The sequence below is a fragment of the Ursus americanus genome, chromosome 19 (genome assembly GCF_024610735.1).
Source record: "Ursus americanus isolate L20-20 chromosome 19, mUrsAme1.1.p, whole genome shotgun sequence".
Lineage (NCBI taxonomy): Eukaryota > Metazoa > Chordata > Mammalia > Carnivora > Ursidae > Ursus > Ursus americanus.
The window spans coordinates 32,663,037-32,686,734 of record NC_142145.1 but is presented as its reverse complement, the minus strand read 5'-3'; the positions used below and the strand labels follow the sequence as shown (position 1 = coordinate 32,686,734).

The window sequence follows — 23,698 nt, the reverse complement described above, 5'->3', positions numbered from 1 at the left end:
TTTTTCATTTTAAATACAATTTAATGCATTTTGTTGTTTGCTTCTTATATTTTATTCCAATATATAATTTTCTGGGTTTTGTAGCATTTTTATTTGGAGTAATTCTCAGTAATTCTCAAAATTTCAGATTTTTCCCATTAATCCAAATATAGTTCTCCAGCTTTTATTCAGGACCTATCCCCTATTTTTATTTAATAGCATTAGTGTTACACCAGGACTTATTTCTACCTTCTACTTATTATAAATATTAACTATTCATCTTTCTTCTAATTTCTTCCACCAGACAAACCAAATTCGTTTCTTGAGAGTAACCATTCAATGTTCGAAGCTTCTGTGAGTTTATTTCAGTTGTTTGATTCTTTTGATTTTATGGGTATCTAGTATCTCCAGTTGATTTTTCTTTCTACCTAGGTAGCTTCTTGGCTTAATTCATGTTTACATATCCTTCTCTGTCTTTCTATAGGTAATGACTACTCAAATTTTTGTTTATTCGTCCCATTGATTGTACTTTATATGGCATAGTTATTCAGTTTGATGATATTATTATCCAGCAGTTGCATCTTTCAGCTGTCATAACAATTTCTCTGGAAATATCAACTCCGTTGGCTGGAAAATGTCCGTCAGGTTCTAGGGAGTGAGCTTTACTGCTGCACATTTAGCAACCCACTCCAGCCACCTTCTCCAACACATACCACATAATGCTGGCCTTCAGGAAGTTAAGAGTACTCATTTTCAAAAAATAATAAAAGTAAAAATAAGCAAAAATTCCTGCCTTGCACCATAAGGTATATTTTCTAGGGACAAGAAAACTCAAGAACTGGAATATTTTTCTGAATCTATAGAAATCTGTACCCCAATTCAGCCAGTCCGGGAGGACATCCCTGACCTGATCTAAGTTGATACTGCTCTTTCTAGGATATTGGGGCAAATGGTGACACACTAATAGCAATTTGGGGGCAAGACATGAGCACAGCTGTAAAGCTCGTCCTTTTCTTATTCTCTGACTACAAGTTGCTGTTGATAGACTTCATATTTGTCACCTCTTTTCCTTCCATCTCTCAGTGGCAAGCAACCACCTCAAGCCTACACAGAGATTTCATATTTTCTTTCTCATATCTCAAAATCAGCTTTCTTCTACGCAGTTTCAAGGTTGATTTTAGAGAAAGCCAGCAACTCATGATATGTTTCCCTTATCAGGAATGTGAGCCTGGCAAAAACTTCTGCAGGAGCCATCCTTTCTGTATGAGTGTGTGTGTGTGTGTGTGTGTGTGTGTGTGTGTGTGTGTGTGTTCTGCCATAGCTTTCAGCTTTAAGTGTCACTATCAACTCATCTTTGTTGATGTATTTCATGGTAACATGAGAACGAATCTAAATACATAACATTTTTTTCTCCTGACATATGTGTCAGATTTTTTCTTAACTATGGGTTTTCCTTGATTTTCCAACATGTACATACCAAACAAAAGTAAAGCAAGATGTAAACATTCTTAGTTTTACTCTCTCCAAGCAGGATGGAGAGATCTCCCCCAATCCCTTCCTTCTGCTAGCTCACAAATAGTTGCATGTACATACTTGATTCTGTTCTGAACTGTATTGTCAGAACATCCTATTAATAATATTATCAAAGTAACCTGACTATGTAACAAACATTTTAATGTCAGTACGTCAGAGTTACTCCAGAAATGTGAGTCTCTCCTTTATGTGTAATGTAACAATCAATTTTAGTGATGTTATAAATACATTTTATTGTCATATTTTAATTTTATTTGCTTAATTTTAGTGATAAATTTAAGGTCCTAAATAAACTTTGAAAGAAGATAATTAATTTCCCTTTAGAATGATTCTCTTTTGTTTCAAAATACAGAAATGTTTTGTAAAATTCTACTACCTCCCATATATTGAGGACTTGGTAATATCTTATTGCCAAATAGATCTCATCCCACTTAAGAAAACAAAACAACAACAAAGACACTCACTATGTGAGAAATTTCAGCGTATTACTTTCATTCTGTATCTTTGTCAGTATATTTGAGTTAGTGAGGAAACAACTGTGCTAAGGTAAGACAGTGTGCTAAATGTGCCAATTTGACCTTTGAACCTAGGTTTAAATCTAGATGACAGAAAGCAAAAACAAAAAACCAAACATGTCCTACTAATTGTGTGTATATGGGGTCAAAAATAACTCAAAATAGCTGAATTTAGGCAGAAAGTTACATCTGTAAGGAGACAAGAAAGGAAGAAAGGAAGAAATGTTAGGTTGGGATACTATGTGTCAGAAACAGAGCCAGTAATTACTTCTCAAAGGTAAGATTCTTTTTGTTTATTTGTTTTTTAAGTAGGCTCCACATGAACTTGAACTTGAACTCATGACCCTAACATCAAAACCCAAGCTGAATACAAGAGTCAGAAGCCTAACCAACTGAGCCACCCAAGTACCCTGGTAAGGTTCCTACCTCAGCTGGCTGACTGGAATTGAACAAGATGTGAATGCAGGGATGATTTGGAATTAGGAGAAATGCAGAGTCCAAGGACAGAGAAAAGGAAGGAGGGGCATTGTCCCTTGGCACAAGCAGCCAGTGAAAGAAAGGAAGGGCCCAAATATTGGTGGCAGAATGTATTCTGAGTCAGATTAGATCCTGGGGCAAAGGAGTTGATGCTAGTCATAGGGACCATAATTCAAGAAAATGGCCATCCCTGTATTTACATGGGAGGACAACCTTGAATGGAGAAATCTTGGCTACTTCTCTGATTCCTTGTCCTTTTCATAGGGACTATCTACATTTGGTTGTTATGGGGGAAAAACCTCATTTCATTGAAATGTAAGCATTACAAAAAATGAGTTAACCAACCATGAAAAGATACATACTAGCATAAGAAAAATGGGGGGAAATTAGAAAATATAGCCATATGTGGCTATATTTATAAACTATATATAACACATTATAAACTATATATGCTATACATGAGAAAGGTAAGCATACTAAAACAGAAGTAAAGAAAGAAGGTAAAGAAAGTAAGGGAAAATGCCAGGTGTTTAAGACAGAAGACAGCATTCAATGTGTGCATAAGAGGAATACATGAGTCTAAAACAATAAAGCAGAATGAAATCCTTAAATGTGTAATTTAAGAAATCTTTCCTGCAATGAAAGAAGACTTTCACCTATAAGTTGAATGTTGATATCATATTCCAGGGAAATTAGGCTCAGAATAGCTCATACCAGCATATTAGTAATATTTTTTAAATATTAGATTCAAAAATAAAGAACACATCTTGTGTGCAACTACAGAGAAAACAAAGATTAAGGGCCTCCCAGGAAAACAGTCAGGATTGCAATTATCTACAGCAGTAGTCAATGCGGAAGGCAACAAAGAGTGCCTATAAGGTACTCCAGAGGGGCAAAATGGAGGCCCAAATTTTTATATTCCAACAAACTCTTTTTCAAGCATAAAGACTTACAATAGTTTTGAACCTGAAAGACCTGACAGAATATTGCTTAGATGAATTCTAAGAAACTCGTAGAAGGTGAAAGCGAAAGAACTGGCAGATCAAAACAAAAACTTAGATGGGAAAAAGGATGACAGAATAGAATATAAATGCCAGTGATCTGCAAATGCAGAAATGACACAGCTAACAAAATGGGGGAAGGGATTGGAAAGATGAAAAGCAGAATTAAGATTTTCCATTGCCTCATTTATAATAGCTAAAAGTCAAAGATACCACTAGAAGCTGATTAATTAAATAGTAGACTTTTAAGCATATTTAAAAATACAGAGTTAAAGACTAAGAAAAATGATTTTACTTACTAAGATTGAGTTGGGAAGGAGAGAATGAGAGTGTGAAGAAGAGAATAAAGCACATTTTGCATTATTTATTCTAAGAAACTGAAGGGTACTCTCTAAAGAAAGAGAAAGCTAAGGATATTATATTAAAGTCACCACTAGGCAAATCTCTCTAAATTTCAAAATAACTATAAGAGGTGGGAGACTCAGAATGGTAGAGTTAAATGTATTTACAAACAACAAATATGAGAGGAAGAATCAAAGCTTTTGTCTTATCAATACATGAGAATAGATACACCTTATCTCTATTTTTGCTTATACCTCATCTCTTACAAAGATTTTTTTATTGGATCACTAAGCAAAATGCCAGTTTGTATTGTAGAATAAGAGGCATTCCTAAAGTAAAATTAAAAAGAAAATAAAAATAATAAGTAAGAATATGAAAGCATAGTTCTATTTTTAACTTTTTGAGGAAACTCCATACTGTTTTCCACAGTGGCTGCAAGAGATTGCATTCCCACCAGCAGTGCAAGAGGGTTCCTTTTTTTCCACATCCTTGCCAACACCTGTGGTTTCATGTGTTGTTGAATTTAGCCATTACAACAGGTCTGAGGTGATCTCTCATTGTAGTTTTGATTTGCATTTCCCTGATGATGAGTGATGTTGAGCATCTTTTCCTGTCTGTTGGTTATCTGTATGTCTTCTTTGGAGAAATATCTATTCATTTATTTTGCCCATTTTTAATTGGATTATTTGGGTTTTGGGTGTTGAGTTTTATAAGTTCTTTATGTATTTGGGATACTAACCCTTTATTGGATATGTCATTTGTAAATATCTTCTTCCATTCAGTAGTTTGCCTTGTAGTTTTGTTAATCTGCTGTCCTTATTTTGATGTAGTCCCAGTAGTCTATTTTTGCTTTTATTTTCCTAGCCTCAGGAGACAGAGCTAGAAAAAATGTTGCTACAGCCAATGTCAGAGAAATTACTGCCTGTGCTCTCTTCTAGGATTTTTATGGCTTCAGGTCTCCCGTATTTAGTCTTTAACCCATTTTGAATTTATTTTTGTATATGGTGTAAGAAAGTGATCTAGTTTCATTCTTTTGCATGAGCTGTCCAGTTTTCCCAACACCATTTGTTGGAGACATTCTTTTTCCCTTTGGATATTCTTTCCTGCTTTGTCAAGGATTAATTCACCATATAATTGTGGGTTTACTTCTATGTTTTCTGTTCTGTTCCATTGATCTCTGTGTCTGTTTTTATGCCAGTACCATACTCTTTTGACTCTCTAACTTGAAGTCTGGAACAGCGATACCTCCAGCTTTGCTTTTCTTTTTCAAAATTGCTTTGCCAATTACGGTCTTTGGTGGTTTCACATAAATTTTAAGATTTTTTTGTTCTAGTTCTGTGAAAAATACTGTTAGGATTTTAATAGGGATTGCATTAAATGTGTAGATTGCTTTGGGTAGTGTAGACAATTTAACAATACTACCCTAACGATCCAGTAATCACATTACTAAGTATTTACCCAAAAAATACAAAAACACTCATTCAAACGTATATATGCATCCCTGTTTTATAGCAGCATTACTTGTTATAGCCAAATTATGGAAGCAGCCAAAGAGTCCATAGATAGGTTAATGGATAAAGAAGATGTGGTATATATACACAATGGAATATTATTCAGCTATAAAAAAAAAAGAAATCTTCCTGTTTGCAATGGCATTGGATGAAGCTAGAGAGTATAATACTAAGTGAAATAAGTCAGAGAAAGATAAAACCATATAATTTCACTCATATATTAAAAAGTTAAAAGAGAGAGACACACACACACACACTAAGAAAAAGACTTTTAGGGGCGCCTGGGTGGCGCAGTCGTTAAGCGTCTGCCTTGGGCTCAGGGCGTGATCCTGGCGTTCTGGGATCGAGCCCCACATCAGGCTTCTCCGCTGGGAGCCTGCTTCTTCCTCTCCCACTCCCCCTGCCTGTGTTCCCTCTCTCGCTGGCTGTCTCTGTCAAATAAATAAATAAAATCTTAAAAAAAAAAAAAAAAGAAAAAGAAAAAGACTTTTAACTATAGCAATCAAACTGATGGTTACCAGAGGGGAGGTAGAGGTGGGGGGGATGGGTGAAATAGGTGATGGTGACTAAGGAGTGGACTTGTTGTGATGAGCACTGGGTGATGTATGAAAGAGTTGACTCACTATATTGTACACCTGAAACTAATATTACATCCAGTTAGTATGTTAACTAACTGGAATTAAAATCAAATAAAATGAAATTTAAAAATTAAATGGTATATGAAAGCATAGACATGACAGAATTTCTATCAGGTAAATGAGAAGAAAATAAAAGAAGAAATTATGTTCTTAAAGTGAAGTAAGGTAGAATACAGACAAAAACACATAAAATAAGATGAGGAAGGGTATAATGTCAAGTTTGTCACATTTAAGAATAAGTATGTACTTAACAGCCCTAGCATCAACTCTCACAAAAGAAACAAAACAAAAAAACAAATTTTTTTTCAATCCAAACACATCCAGGGACAAAACATAATTGAAGATATAGAAGACTTAAACAATATAATAAATGAGAAATATTTGGTCAATGTATAGGTTAAACACTAATCATCATATCAGAGAACATGCCGTTGCTTCATGTGACAAAGGAACATTCTGAAAAATTGACCAAATATTAAGTTATAAAGTAAATAATAGAATTTAAAATGTTAAAAAAGTAAAGCCAATTGATTCTGTTTTTAATGCAATAAAACACATAATCAATTATATAATCAGAAATCAATTACAAAAATCTACCGGGGAAAAAGGAGCCTTCTCTGAACACTAATGCCAATGGGGAAATAAAAACTGAAAAAGAAAACCTGTTTAAATGACAATGATACTGAAATCACTAAACATTAGAATTTATAGGGTTCAGCCCAAAAGAGAAGAAAATTTATATACTAATATCAATAATGTTTTAAAAAGGAAAATAAATTACAAAACTCCTTTTTTTGTGTATATGTAACTTTATTTTATGGTTTACATAAAACATTTGTGCTTAATGCTGCTTGAATACTAGAGTTAACTCGGAAAGTTTTTAAAAATGTTAATACTTGAAAGGAAAATACATAAAAAATGTTAATACCTGGTTGAAAACTGTGGACATTAGAAGGTGTGAGCTGTTCCACATGTAATGAAGCCGTTCCACTTTGGCTCCACCTAGCCAAAGTCATGACACTGTATGATTAGGTAAACCCAGACTCTGCCTAGATACGGTGGATTCTCGTATCCATGAATTTGAGCCTCTGCTCTGCCAAGTGGGCAGTAAATTGTTATGTAGAAGACAGCCTGAAAGGAAGTGTGTTCCACTAGATAGAATTAAACACTGTAATGACAGGAACATGAATTATGTTCATAATGTAGTAACTTACTTTCTGTTCAACTTTGAAAAAGTAATTTAACTTATGTGTTTCAGTTCCCATTAAATTGATGGTAATAATCTTTCTTTGTTAACAAAGTGCTTTGAAATCACTGTGTGACAAGTAATATATTACCAGAAAGTATTCTTATTTCACTCTGCATTGTAACCTCTCAGGAAAAGGATCTATGCATCATTGTGAGTATTTCAATGTACAATGTTGGAAAAAAAATGAGGATATGATTGAGAATGATATAGAAAATACTGTAATGCTCTTCTGTAAGTCAGCGTTATGAACTCACCTTGAATGTTGAATTGACTAATAGTACGTTTACATCAATGAAATGACAAATGCAAGGAAGTTTCAGAGAAAGCACAATGGTACCCTATTTATGAAGGAGGCAGGGAAAAATAGAGGGTAATAGAACTTAGTACGCAAAAATAGGACTATATTTCAAAATAGGCAACAGAATTGCAGGAAATACATATAAGTGAAGAGAAAGAAAGCTATTTCTATCCTGTGAGGACTTGAAGTTTGATTGAGGAACTTTCAGTATAAATAAGTGGGGTTGCCATTTTACCAAGTTAGTTCCCAGCTTTTGAAACTTGTTGTTCAGAAGGTGGCAGAGAGAAAAAAATAATAAATTGTAGGGAAAGCTTAAAACATAGAGGTGTACACAAATTTGTCTGTATCCCTTATTTGAGTTGCTAGTGATACAAACTTCTCCCTATGACATGAAAGTCAATGAAGCGGAGTCATGTTTTTTATCAAGTCATTAATTGCTTTGGTACGTTGGTAGAAAAAGCCCCCGATCCAGAAGAACTATAAAATTGAGCAGAAACATATTCCTGAATTAACTACATATTCTTATTGCTCCATTGGGGACTTCTGTTTTATAAGGAATAAAATAAAAGCTAATAAATACTTATTCATCATATGTGAAAACATAGGACAAACAATACAGCTTATCTGCAAAAGATCTGTAAACCCTAAAACACTGTATATTTCTATATTCTCACACAATCTCTTTTGGAAATTTGAAGGTCACTTTTTTTTTTTTCCCCGAAGAACGTTTTTTTTCTTGGCTTGGTGAGGGAGCTACACCTAACATTGTGAATCTAAAACATCTGTCCCACTACAGTTCTCAAAAATTTAGGAAATAGTATTTCCTTCTCATTCATTTGTGTAGCATATAGTGCGACATAGTGTCCCAGTGAATTCTGATAGATTTGACTTCAAATCCCACCATTTACTATTTTATGAATAATTTTCAGAATTTTTCTAAAACTCTGTTACATCAAATATAACATGAAAATAAGACACCAGATTTAAAGTCTGCTTGGAGAAGTAAATAAGGTGATATATGTATAAATGGCTAACAAAGTTTGAGGCATTTAAGATCTGTCAATAAGTATCACATTCATCAGCAAATAGGCAATTTAGTGGTTCATCACTGAATAGTGTGCAGCTAATTACAAAACTGTCAAAGCGTCAGATTCCCTCATATGTATCATCAGGATAATAATAGCAAATTCATATGTTGCTGAGATTATTGCAAATAAATCAGGGATCATCAATAACATTCATTCCCACCTTTCTTCCCACCCACATTCTTCACTAGTTGTACCATTAAAGACAACAGCACCATGTTGAACGTTTATAGATCGAATTAGTCACCAACTGCTTAAATGCTCAATCTGCCTTGTTTATTTTAATATCTGAAATCATAAGACTTGGCAGTTTTATGCAAGTAAATTACATGAACCATTTAATGTGGATATAGTGTTTAGTGATCAACTTTTATATAATAAGGTATACTGAACTCTCATATACCTCCTCAACATTGTGTTTTATAATTTACATGTCTGTGGTTGAAGGAATAAAAACAACAATTTTGAGAGACTTCCAGTTTCTTGTTCTGCATGTAAGGAGCTTGAATATCACCATTCTGCCTTAACAACAAATAAAAAGCTGAACAGATGGAAAAATCAACCATTGTTCTTGGATCCATAAGAGAGAAGAGGACATAGGGCAGAGTGCTACTGCAGAGCTTGGAAGGACAGACAGGCACATACAGGTCATCATAGCTTACCAAAGCAGAGACTCACAGTGGAGACAGCCATAGGAACCAGTGCCAGGAAAACCTAAAATATAACTGATGAATTGTTGGAGGCTCAGTGTGGACCCAACTAAGATTTAAAAACAGCAGGAAGACCCAGTCATAAGAAGATCACCACAATATTGTGAGATTGCCTCCAGAATCTCAACCAGTTTCCCACAGTAAATATTGGAGAAAAGTCCCTTGATTCTCCTGGCAGGGGGAGGAAGAAGAGAACCATTTTGAAATACTCCAGAGCATTGTGTTCTTCTTAACAAGGCTTGCCTTCAGGGGCACCTCAGTGGCTCAATTGGTTAAGCATCTGCCTTTGGCTCAGGTCATGATCCCACGGGTCCTGGGATCGAGTCCCACATCAAGTCCCACATGGAGCTCCCTGCTCAGTGGGGAGTCTGCTTCTCCCTCTGACTCTCCCCACTCTCGTGCTCTCTCTCTCTCTGTGTCAAATAAATAAATAAAATCTTAAAAAAAAAAAAAAAAAAAGGCCTGCTCTCAGAGGAAACTATTTAGCCAGAGCCCAACTTGCTTGGGTGTTATCAGAGCCTAACTGATATGGGGGAAGGGAAATACCCAACTCTTCCCAGCTCTAGCCTCCCACAAGGGAGGAGGGAAATACTAAATATGAGCCTGTTCCAGCCATTCCATTCCACCTAAGGAGGGGAGGAAAATAATAACCTGAGAAGCAGTTGTGAAATTTACAGTCCAGAGGCACATAGGCTCGCTAAAAGACTGAGACCCAACTGTAGACTGTACAATGCCTCCTCTCCTCCCCCGTGTAACCACCACATTACTAAAGGACTATTTACAACAGTTATTTTTACCAGGGACAATATGTCCAGGTATCAGGAAAAATCACAAGTTATGCCAAAAGACACAACACAATTAGAAGAGACAGAACAAATATTAGAACCAGACATTCAGGGATATTAGAATTATCAGACAGGTAATTTAAAGTACTATGATGAATATGCTAAGGACTCTAATGGATAAAGTAGACAGCATGCAAGAACAGATGGGCAGTGTAAGCAGAGAGACGGAAATCCTAAGAAAGAACAAAAAAGAAATGCTAGAGATTAAAAAAACAACACTGTAACAGAAATGAAGTATAATTTTAATGGGCTTATTAGCAAGAACACGGCTGAAGAAGTAATCTCTGAGATAGAGGATGTATCAGTAGAATCCTTGAAAACTGAAAAGCAAAGAGAATAAAGACTGAAAAATACAGAACAATATCCAAGGACTATGGGACAACTGCAAAAGGTGTGATGTGTAAATGGGGAAACCAGAGGGGAAGAAAAGAGAAAGGAACAGACAAAAAATATTTCAAACAAGAATGACAGATAATTTCCCTAAATTAATGTCAGACACAAAACCATAGATCCGGGAAGCTCAGAGAACACTAAGCCAGATAAAAGCAAGCAAACAAAAACTCTGTAACTAGCATATCATCTTCAAACTGCAGACACTCAAGGAAAAAGAAGAAAATCCTGAAAGAAACCAGAAGAGAAAACACCTTACCTTTAGAGGAACAAAGATAAAAATTATATCTGACTTCTCAGAAACCATGTGAGCAAGAAGAGATTAGAGTGGAATATTTGAAGTGTTGAGAGGAAGTAAACACCAATCTAGAATCCTGAACTTTGTGAAATTATCCTTCAAAAATAAAAGAGAAAGATTTTTTCAGACTAACGAAAATTGATGGAATTTGTTGCCAGTGTACCTTCCTCACGAGAAATGTTAAATGAGCTTTAGAAGAAAGGAAAATTATAAAGGTCAGAAACAAGGATCTCCATAAAATAAGGAAGAGCATGGGAAGAAGGAGGATGTGAAAGTTAAAAAAAAAACTTTTATTTTTCTTATTCTTAATATTTCAAAATAATAATGCCAACAGTATATTAGATCCTATGCTTATATAAATGAAATGCATAACAGCAGTGATACAAGGGATAAGAGGGAGAAATTAGGATAATTTTGTTATAATAAGGTATTCACACTATCTGTGAAGTGGTATAGTGTTATTTGAAAGTGAATTTGGATCAGTTGTAAGTGTATGTGGTAAACTCTAGAGAAACTACAAAGAAATGTTTAAAAAGAAGGGCAAATGATATGCTAAGAATGGATAAAAGAAGGAATCATAAAAAAATGTTCAGTTAAATCCACAAAAGGCAGAAAAAGAGAGGAAGAAATAAATAGGACTAAGTAACCAGGACAACAAGCAGAAAACAGTAACAAATATGATAGATATTAACCCAACTATATCAATAATCAATTTGAACATCAATGGTCTAAATGCACTCATAAAAAGGCTAAGATTGTCAGAATGGATCAAAAAATAAAACAACCTTAACAAATTTTAAAAGAATAGAAATCATACAGTGTCTGTTCTGAGACCTCAATAGAATTAAGCTAAAATTAAATAACAGAAAGATAAATGGAAAATTCCCCAATACAAGGAGATTAAATGCACACAATAAGAACACAGACAACCCAGTTAAAAAATTGGCCAAATACCTTAACAAACATGTGACCAAAGAAGATTTGCAGATGACAAAAATACGTGTGAAAGATGCTCCACATCATATGTCATCAGGGAAATGCAAATTAAACAACAATGCAATAACACTGAACATCTGTTAGAATGGCCAAAATCTGGAACACCGTCAACACCAAATGCAGGCATATTTGTGGAGCAATAAAAACTCTCATTCATTGCTGGTAGGAGTGCACAAAGATACAGCCACTTTGAAAGACAATGTAACATTTTGTTATAAAACTAAGCATATACTAATACAATCTAGCAATTGCACTCCTTGGTATTTACCCAAGGGAGTTGAAAATTCCTATCTACACAAAAACCTGCACATGGATGTTTATCACAGCTTTATTCATGATTGCCAAAACTTGGAAGCAACCAAGATGTTCCTCAATAGACTAATGGATAGATAAACTATGGTACATCCAGACAAGGAAGTATTATTCAGCACTAAAAAGAAATGAGCTGACGAGCCATGAAAAGACATGAGGAAACTTAAGTAATATTACTAAGTGAAACAAGCTAAACTGAAAATGTTATTCAACTGAATATGACTGAAATGTATTATTCAACTATTTGGTAGTCTGGAAAATGCAACTATTTGATAGTCTGGAAAACTTTGGAGACAGTAAAAAGATCAGTGGTTACCTGTGGTTGCCAGTTGGGAGAATGATGGACAGGTAGAGCATGGAGGATTTTTAGAACTTGAAAATACTCTGTATGAAACTATAGTGCAGATGCTTGTCATTCTACATTTGTCCATACCCATAGTATGTACAGCACCTAGAGTAAACCATAATGTAAACTATGGACTTTGGGTGACTGTGGTGTGTCAGTGCAGGTTCATCGTTGTAATAAATATACCACTCTGGTGGGGAATGTTGATAATGAGGAAGTTTTGCATGTGTGAGGCTGGGGATATATGGGAAATCTCTGTATCTTCTGTTCAATTTTTCAGTGAACCTGAAACTGTTCTTTAAAATTGTCTTATTAAAAATTTCAACAGTTTATGTGGAGTGAACATAAGTTTGCTTTTAAAACCATAGACAAAGTTGAATAACAATTTTGGCTGCAACACAAGGTATTAATTGATTATCAAAACACCAAGTTATTCTAGGTCTACCTAGATTTGGTCTATGGTTGAAAAAGACCCTTAGATATCACAGGAAACTTTGAAGAACTTTTCAGAAATCTTCTTTCAGATATTAAGTATAAACCATTTCAAATCAGAAAGCTATTTTAATGTTACAGGGTATTGCATTTTGAAATTCAACAATTCTTCCTGGGGCATCTAACTCGATCACTGTTCGAAAAATAAACACCAAATTGTTACAGAATGGAAAATGTGCTTTAAAAGAGACCAGCAGATAGAGTTTTACTAATGACCCGATACTGTTTAGTGCAGCGTAAGGTGAGCCTCCATATAAACCTGTTTCATATTCCAGCAGAATATGTCACAGAAGGAACAGGTATGGTGTAAATGGCTGCCCTGTGCTTTGGTGTAAATAAGATCATTAGAGTTGTAAGAAAGAAAATTACTTCCTTATAAATTGTGTAGTGTCATTTTCTTCTATCATAATACTCAGAGACTGTTGTTTCATGCTAGAGAGATCTACTTTGAACCAAACATATTTTAATGTAAGTTACAATCCATACTTGCTTTTACAAGACTTAAGATTTTTTTTTTTTTTACTGTGGATCTCTTCCCAATTGTGTGCTCTTCTTTATTCATCAGAAGGTGAATCAGTGCAAAGAAAATGAAGTTATCTAAAAAAAGAACTCAACACTAGTCCAAAGAGTTTTGAATTAACACTCTAAATAAAGGTTTCCTAGAATCACCAAAAGTTTAGGCTGCCCAAGTTGTTGGTAGACAGCTCCTGTGCAACTGGATTTCTGTTGTAACAAAGTGTCCCAATTAAAAACAAAATCTGTCTGAAACTTCTACCATTACTTCTCTGATTGAGTGGCTACGTCACTGTATTACCTAGAAAGGACAACTTATTTCACATATTGCAGAAATTAGTTTCTCTGTTTTCAGGCAGAGTAGAAGGTGTAAGAAGGTGAAAGAATCTGAGAAGGGATTCAGGAAGATACCAATAGATGAATGAAATTTTGTGGGAGAAGGAGAGAGAGGTCACTGGGAACTCAGACTGTGTGAGGGCATTTGAGTTAGAAAAGGAAAATTGCCAGCCCATTTCTGGCTCTAAAAGGCAAATGAAAATGATTCAAAGGAATGTGATCGTATTTCATTGCATTCAGACATAATAGTTATTAAAAAGAAATAACAACCTTGCTTTATGACTACAGGAATTTATGATCCACCACCCTTTCTCTCAAGGAATTTAAAACTTAGCTGAATTCTCAAGCATACACAGAGTTAAAAACGAATGAAAGGGTTAAAGAGAATGTAAGATATTCGCACATGTCACTCCATAATTAATGACAAATGAGTACAGAATACCTGGGCTCTGACTTCATTATTTGGTGGCAAAGGTCAGGGCAGTCTTCAGGGAAGTGGCATTCCTTTCGGCTCCTCTTAGAAAGTCAGCAACTGTAGCAGCTAAAAATAAAAGAAGAATAAACAGAAGAAATGTATTTTAAAATTAATATTCAAATGATTTTGAAATATTCAAGTTGAGCTACTGTGAGCATCAGTAATTACACCAAAAAATGAGTAAATGTTATAATTATAACTGCAGTAAAAATTATCCAGCAGTTTCAAGGAGAAGCTCTGCACAGCATATTGATCAGCAGTTATAGGGCTTTTCTTAAGGATGAAAGCAACCTGAAGATAACTTAAATTCCATTTGTTCACATAGTGGATGTTCCAGTGGCTGAGCCACAAGACCATACAGGTAGCTAGCTTCACAAATTCTGGCCCCTACTGTTTACATCAACTGTAATAATCTTATATTAATACTTTCCTGGATTATACCATGGGGAGAAAAACTGCTCTCCATAGTTCTCTAAATTTCTTAGTTCAAACCAGTTAGCTAAGGAATTTTGGGTTAGAATCACTGTTCTCCATTTATTAGCCCCAATACAATTCTAAAACATGTTAATCACATTGCAAGTATTACATCTAGGATTATAAATTCACGCTTATCATAGTGATTGGGAGAAGGAAGAACAAAACCGCCTGGTAACTCTGCCTCCATTTACTACCACTTTCTGCACCTTGACCCCACCTGAATCCTGAGACTCACCCTAATTTCTAGACCCAACCCTGATCTTAAAGACATCTAGGTTGTTTTGTTTGTTTGCTCATTCGTTTTTTAGATTCCACATGTAAGTGAGATCATAAGTAAGAGAACTGGTGGTTGCCAGAAGGAAGGGGTCGGGGAATAAACAAAATAGGTGAAGGGGCTTAAGAGGTACAGACTTCCAGTTATAAAATAAATAAGTCATGGGGATGAAAAGTACAGCTTAGAGAATACAGTCAATAATACTGTAGTAACATTGTATGGTGACAGATGGTGACTACATTTATCATGGTGAGCATTCTGTAATGTAGATAATTGTCAAATCAGTTTGTTGTTCACCTGAAACTAGTATAACATATGCCAACTATACTTTAATTAAAACAACAACAAAACCTAGGCTGGCTGCTAGTGGTCTCTGCCTATTCACTCTATCCCAGTCCTACATTTCATGTCTTTCTTTAGAAGGTGGTACAGTTTCCTCACAGGTTAAGTCAGACTCCTCAGCACTGTATTCTAAGTTCTCCCCCATCAGACCCTACAAATACCTAATGATTTTCTTTCAGATACCCTCAGATATCATTATTGGCCCTGTTTACTTATTCTACATATGTCCTCCAGCCAAACCAGTCAACTCCCTGTACCCTCCTCACATTCTATGCCTCGGTGGCTGCTTCCCTGATAACCACACACCTGATCAACCCATGGTCTTGAAAAGCTACCGCCATGTGTAAATACAACTTCATTCTCTAATGTACGCCTTCTTCTCAGCTAATTTATTGAATTCTATCTTGTCTCCCCAGCTCTGATTTTATGTTCTTTGGAAAAACTATTTCTAAGGTATGTTTGAAGGCCCCACACCACCCACCATACTGCAATGTGTGTGAAGTTGAATATATATTTATTGAGTGAATAAATGGAGAAATGAGCAATTGAATTATTGAGTCTCAGAACCTCAGAGCTGCTTGGAAATTTAGATGTCTAATAATAAACATTGATGGATTGGGAAAATTTGCTTTTTGTATTTTATAATTGTTAGCCTGATTTAATGCAGCATAACTATAAATGCACTAATTTTTGCTGGATTTTAATGGGGCTTGTAATTTAGTGGAAGGAGAGAGAAAATAAACAAACACCCAAATAAACAAGATGATTTATCATTATTTTTTGTTATATATATATATATATATATATATATATATATATATATACACACACACACATAATACATGTTATATATTATATACATGTTATATATTACCAGCTTATTGATGATTCTGAATTATGCAGTAAGATTTCAATATGAATCTTTTCCCCAACCACTAGTTTCAATGCTGCTCTGCTAAATCTCCCTTTCCTGCCCTATAATGACATCTTGGGCAGAAACCACAACTTTCTAGTTGATCTAGCTATGAAAACTCAAGCCCTTTAAAACTTTAATCTATTTTTTTAAGTTTTTATTTAACTTTCAATTAACTTACAGTGTAATATTAGTTTCAGGTATCCAGTATAGTGATTCAACACTTCTGTACATCACCCAGTGCTCATCTCAAGTGCCCTCCTTAGTCCCCATCACCTATTTCACCTGTCCCCCCCTACCCACCTCCCCTGTGGTAACCAGCAGTTTGTTCTCTATAGTTAAGAGTTTGTTTCTTGATTTGCTTCTCTCTCTCTCTTTCCTCTCTCTTTTTTCCCCTTTGCTTTTGTTTTGTTTCTTAAATTCCACATATGAGTGAAATCATATGGTATTTGTCTTTCTCTGACTAACATTGCACTTAGCATAATACACTCTAGCTCCATCCATGTCATGGCAAATGGTAAGATTTCATTCTTTTTTATGGCTGAATAGTATTCCATTAGATAGATATATGGATAGGTATAGATATAGATGTAGATGTAGATAAAGATAGATATAGATGTAGATATCTCCCACGTCTTCTTTATCTGTTTTTCAATCAATGGACATTTGGGCTGTTTCCATAATTTGGCTATTGTAAATAATGCTACTGTAAACATCTGGGTGCATGTATCCCTTTGAACTTGTACTTTTGTTTTCCTAGTAGTGCAACTGCTGGATCATAGGGTAGTTCTATTTTTAACTTTTTGAGGAACCTCCATACTGTTGTCCAGAATGGCCATACCGGTTTACATTCCCAGCAACAGTGTGAGAGAGTTCCCCTTTCTCCACATCCTTGCCAACACCTGTTGTTTCTTGTGTTATTGATTTAGCCATTCTGACAAGTGTGAGATTATATCTTATTGTAGTTTTGGTTTTCATTTCCCTGATGATGAGTGATAAGCATCTTTTCATGTGTCTGTTGGCCATCTGCAGGTCTTCTTTGGAGAAATATCTATTCATATCTTCTGCCCATTTTTAATTGGATTATTTGTTTTGGGGGTGTTGAGTTTTATGAGTTCTTAATGTATTTTGGATACTAATCCTTTGTCAGATATGTCATTTGCAAATATCTTCTCCTACTCTGTAGGTTGCCTTTTAGTTTTGTTGATTGTTTCCTCTGCTGTGCAGAAGGTTTTTTTTTTTTTTCCTTTGTCCCAATGGTTTATTTTTTTATTTTATTTCCCTTGTCTCAGGAGACATATCTGGGAAAATGTTGATACTGCTAATGTCAAAGCAGTTAACTGCCTGTGTTCTCTTCTAGGATTTTTTTTTTTAAAGGTTTATTTATTTATTTGAGAGAGAGAGGCAGAGAGAGCACAAGTGGGAAGGGAAGAGGGAGAGAGAATCCCAAGCAGACTGTGCTGAGCACAGAGCCTGATGTGGGGCTGGATTTCACCACCTTGAGATCATGACCTGAGCTGAAACCAAGAGTCTGGCACTTAACTGACTGTGCTACCCAGGTGTCCCTCTTCTAGGATTTTAATGGTTTCATGTCTCACATTTAGGCCTTTAATCCATTTTGAATTTATTTTTGTGTATGCTATAAGAAAGTGGTTCAATTTCATTCTGTTGCATGTTGCTGTCCAGTCTTCCCAACATTTGTTGAAAAGACATTCTTTTTTCCATTGGATATTCTTTCCTGCTTTGTCAAAGATTAATTCACCATATAATTGTGGGTTCATTTCTGGATTTTCTCTTCTGTTCTGTTGATCTATGTGTCTATTTTTGTGCCAATACCATACTGTCTTGATCACTACAGCATTGAAGTCTGGAACTATGATGCCTCCAGTTTTGTTTTTCTTTGTCAAAGTTGCTTTGGCTATTTGGGGTCTTTAATGGTTGCATATAAATTTTAAGATTGTGTGTTCTAGCTCTGTGAAAAATGCTGTTAGTATTTTGATAAGGATTGCATTAAATGTGTAGATTGCTTTGAGTAGTAGAGATATTTAAGCAATTTATTTTTAACAATCCATGAGCATGGAATGTCTTTCTATTTCTTTGTGTTGTCTTCCATTTCTTTCATCAGTGTTTTACAGTTTTCAGAGCACAGTTCTGTCACCTCTTTGGTTAGGCTTATTCCTAGGTATCTCATTGTTTTTAGTGCAATTGTAAATGGAACTGATTCCTTAATTTCTCTTTCTGCTACTTCATTATTGGTGTATAGAAATGCAAAAGGTTTCTGTATGTTGATTTTGTATCCTGTGACTACTGAATTCTAGCAATGCTAGCAGTTTTTTGGTGGAGTCTTTTAGGTTCTCTATATATAGTATCGTGTCATCTGCAAATAGTGAAAGTTTTATTTCTTCCTTGCCAATTTGGATAGCTTTTATTTCTTTTTGTTGTCTGATTGCTGTGGCTGGGACTTCCAGTACTATGTTGAATAAAAGTGGTGAGAGTGGACATCCCTGTCTTGTTACTGACCATAGAGGAAAAACTCTCTTTGTTTCCCCATTTAGGATGATATTAGCTGTGGGTTTTTCGTATATGGCCTATATATGTGCCCTCTAAGCCTACTTTGTTGAGGGTTTTTATCATGAGTGGATGTTGAACTTTGTCAGATGCTTTTTCTGCGTCTATTAAAATGATCGTGTGGTTCTTGCCCTTTCTTTTATTAATGTGCTGTAACACACTGATTGATTTATAAATATTGAACCACCTTTGCAACCCAGGAATAAATCCCACTTCATCAAAACTTTAATCTTAAACTCAGTTTACATCCCACTTCTTTCCCTCCCTCCCATACGATCTTGAGCTTGGTGGGGATCTAGATTCAAAGAGTGGAGGAGGGCAAATGTATGATATGGCTCTGATAGCCCTCGGCCTTTTCTGTTGCTGAGGTGGGGGATGGCTCAATCCTGGATACATTTTCAAGTATAGCCTTGCCTTAGTGAAATTTCTCATTCTTGCATGGTGAAGAAGCCTGCTCCCTCTCTTGGCTCTGCCATTTCTTTCCAATTGTCTCCTCTGCTCATTTAGACACAGGGGCAGCTCTCAAGTCTGTTGCCTAAGCATACATTCACAAAGTAAACAACATGTCCTCCATTTTATAAGACAGGTGCTTTGGAGTCTCTTTGGTATCTGAGAGGGAAGACTCTTTTCCACTTTTAACATGTCATTCTTCTTTAAGAGCAACCATCTCAGGGTTAAGTGGCTGACTCGATTTCACTCAGCTCATGATCCTGGGGTCGTGGGATTAGCCCTCTGTGGGGCTCTACACTCAGGTGTTAGGTCTGCTTAAAAGATTCTCTCTTCCTCTCTCTCTCTCTCTGACACTCCCCCCTGCACTTGCACATGCTCTCTCTCTCTCTCTCTCTCTCTCTCTCTCAAATAAATAAATAAATCTCAAAAAAAAAAAAAAGCAGCCATCTCTGTGATTCTCATCCAAACTTGTCCTTTTTCTACTGTATCACCTCTCCATCTTTCAGTTCTAATTTCATCTAGTCTTTGCATGTAGGGAAAAAAAAAATCTTGCCATATAAGTATGCATTCAAATATTTCCATCTTGTGCTTTATAGTTTCTTTTAGCTGGAATGCCCTTGGTGTGCTTGACAATCTTTTCTTGAGTTTTGGGCACTAGTCCTCAATTCTTATGCATCAGGAAATGCCCAAATCATCACATCTAGCTTTCTTTCTCCATCCTCCTTCTCTGTGAAGTTAACAAAGTTTAAATTTATTTTCAGTGTTGCTATTTGCATGGCTATCACCATGCAAATAATCTGTAATCCAAGACAGAAAGATACCAGTATATGCAAACAAGAGATATAGAGTGATTCAAGACCATAACTGCATAAAATTTTCTACAAAAGGAGTCTCAGCCATACCTCCCACCATCCCCCTAGACCCATGGAAGCATCACTCTGCAGATAGACAGCCTGATTGGGAGTAAGAATCCTCCTGGGTCTTTGGAGAAACTTTCTGTTTTTTTGGACACTTGTAGCTTCAGAGATGTTAATTGCCCAACAGCCTGCCCATAGTAGTTCCAAGTAACTGATAAAATCCTGAGTTATCATAACGAAGGTGAGTATGTTGAAATGCAGTCCTAGCCAGATTGCCTGGCTTTCCATCCATACCACTGCCTCTTCTGTAGTCCTATGTACCTTTACCATTTGCTTGCAGTCAGTCTCATGATTGGTTTGGCAAATACATTGTTCTTGGCACATGAAAAAAAACAATGATGAACTTTTCAATAGTGGCAATAGGCCGGCATTAAAGTGCAATTTTCAGAGTGCAACTGTAACAGCTTCAGCCTGGGAAGGGATGACTTCTTTTGCTATTTGTTACAAGTAAAAACCAAGCAAGGAGCAGGTTTGTTTCTCTTTTACTTATTTCCTCTCTGGATCTCTTTGCAAGATCATAAGGTGATATAAATGACATCATGTCTACCAACAAAGGGAGTAAAATGAAGTGAGTTACACGTATATTAGTTACACATGAGAATTATCCAAGGTAGAAAAATTGTTTTTCCTCAAGTGCATGAGCAATTAAAGTAAAAACGTGTGTGTTTGCCTGACTTTCATGATAATAACAATTTTGTAGATGAGCACTGGATATTTTGCATTTCGGGAGACTAGTAAGTGATTTAAGCAGCTGAAGTCAAAATTGACAGAGAAAAACAGTGAAAGGACACAGTCAAATGAACAATTAATTTTCATGTACACTTGAAAAATATCTGAATGAATGAACCCATCAAAGTAATATTTGCACAGGGATTTCAATATCTAGCATGCCTTGAAATTTTTATTTTATTAACAAACACGCATATCATTCTATGTATGAGTCATACTTATTTTGAGGTGAGGATTTATAAATGTAACTCATTTAACCTTTATATCAACCAAATGTGTTCGGTATTATCATTACCGTCCCCATCGTACAAAATCAGAAACCAAGGCAATAAATGGTAAATAATTCCCAAGGTTCACCCAGAGAGAGAAGCATGGAGGCTGTACTTGAACACAGATAGTCCAGCTCAGAAATGCAGGCTTTAACTTGTACAGTAAGCTACAAAGAGACCAGCCTCTCAGCCGCAGTCTGACATTGCTGCCTACCACAGTGTACGGTGAGCTTGTGGCCTCTGAAGCCAGACAGGCATGAGTTTAAAATCCTGGCTCAGGCACATACCAGCTGTGTGACCTTGGGCAAGTACCTGTAGTGCTCCATTATCTGTCTGCCATTTTTTTCCCTGAAAACCAGTTTTATTTAAATGAGAGTTTAAATACATTATGTAACGTTAAAGCTGAAGAAAAAAAAAATGAAGCAAAAACCAATCTGTTATTTCACAAGGCATTGGGCAGCAGTAGCTATTAAGTTGAAAACTCTACAGCTAGCTACATGACTGTAGCTAGTCTGAAGCTTGTTCCCTTGTCAAAGTTTAACTCTTATAGAAGGTTGGCCTCACATTCTGGTGTTTGGACATTGATTAGCTAGGATATGTCTGGCCAAAAAGACCTTGATGGCAAGCCAGATGTCCTATCACATCTCACTGGAGGGAAGATGGCCGCTCTAAGCTCTGCCTACCTGGTCAGGTTGGAGACACTAGGTTCTTTTCTTTGACTTCCTATAGCAGCACATCTGCTGTTGCTGTCTTGTCCCATCCTGTCCTCTCAGCTTCACTGTGGGTTGTTCAGGTGGTGACGTTCTCTTAGGGCAGGGAACTCTAAAGAAAGAGAGCGAGGAGCTTCTAGCCACACATAGCCATCTGTGATCTTGGGGCTCTGGGTTTGACCGAAAGAAACATCACATTACTCCTTGGTTTCAGGCCGGGCACTGCCATGTTCCTACTGCTTGACCTCTGTTTAAATGAGGGACTTTAAGACTAGACAGCGTGAATCTTTTCAGTTTATTTCATGAAGGAGTTACACTAGTCACAGTTAAAAGCAAACCCCAAATGGTTACATTATACAAGCTGTGAGGTTTTAAACTCATTACAAGGGACAGAAGGAAAATTCTACTCATTGCAAGAAAATCCTCACTTAAGCTTCAGAGAGCCAAAAGCACGTAAAACCCATGAACCTTCAGCTGGTCACCCTTAGCCAGTCCAGTCTCTACAAGGAACTGGCATATGTTCTTGCACTGGTCACCCTGTAGCGGAATTACTTCATATTCTGGATGCTCAATTACAGGACCATTGCAGGCAAATTTCTTCTTCCTTTTTTTTTTTTTAAGATTTTATGTATTTATTTGAGAGAGAGTGAGAGAGAGGACGACCAGGGAGGAGGGGCAGAGGGAGAGGGAGAAGCAGGCTCTCAGCTGAGCAGGGAGCCTGATGCTGGACTCGATCCCAGGATTCTGGGATCCTGACCTGAGCTGAAGGCAGATGCTTAACCGACTGAGCCACCCAGGTGTCCTGGCAAATTTCTTCTTAAACACCTTCACTAGTTTCTTTTTATTGTAACCATCAGTGATCCCTTAGACAGTATTAAGGGTCTTCCTGCTATTTCTCTGTTGAATTCTCATATGGATATAATCCTCATTGCCAGCAGGAAGCAGATCATCACCCTTACTTGCATCAGCCAAGGGCTCGAAAGAGTGGAGGTTCTGGATAACAGGACATGCTATACAATTCCTTTTCCTTGGTAGAAACGGCCTACCAGAAGGCCAGGGCTGGAGAAGGTGGGCAGGAGCTGGAAGGGTCGGGGGGAACAGAGTGTCGGGAAGTGAGGGGGCATAAGGGGGAAGCTGCTGAGTCCTTGGTGGTGGCTCAGTGACTGGGCTGTATGCCATTTAATTCACAGGTTTAGCGGGGAGGATATAAATACATAATACAGATAAGACAAAGCACTTAGAACTATATTTGGCACAGAGACAGCAATAAAATGGGTTATTTGTTACTATTTCTATTAGATAATAATAAAGAACATGGAATATGGCAATCACCACCACCAGTCCTGTCTAAGCAATCACATCTGTTGCCTAGACTACTGCTCTTGACTTCTAGTCTGACTCCCCACCTTCAGCCCTACCTCTGGCCCAAAGCGTATCGTTTTTAAACTGCAAATTTGATTTTGCCTATGTAAGTCTACATCATTCAGTGATTCTCAAGATTCCTATGTTAAAACACAGAAGCCTTAACAGGGGTTGCATGATCTGGTACCTCCCCACATTTCAGTCCCATTTCGATCATTCTCCTTCTCGAACTTTGTGCTTATGGATAAGAGACTAATGACTGACCGCCCCCACCAAAATGAACAATCTCAGTACTGCTCATTAATTCCAAAGGCATTTGTTGAATGCCTACTCAAGTTGCAGATGC

The 23,698-nt window shown here is 36.5% G+C and overlaps 1 pseudogene; it reads right to left on the bottom strand.

The window, feature by feature from the left end:
* Positions 1-22,425: 22,425 nt before the first annotated feature.
* Positions 22,426-23,169, bottom strand: LOC123787547 (eukaryotic translation initiation factor 1-like; annotated as a pseudogene).
* Positions 23,170-23,698: the final 529 nt, after the last annotated feature.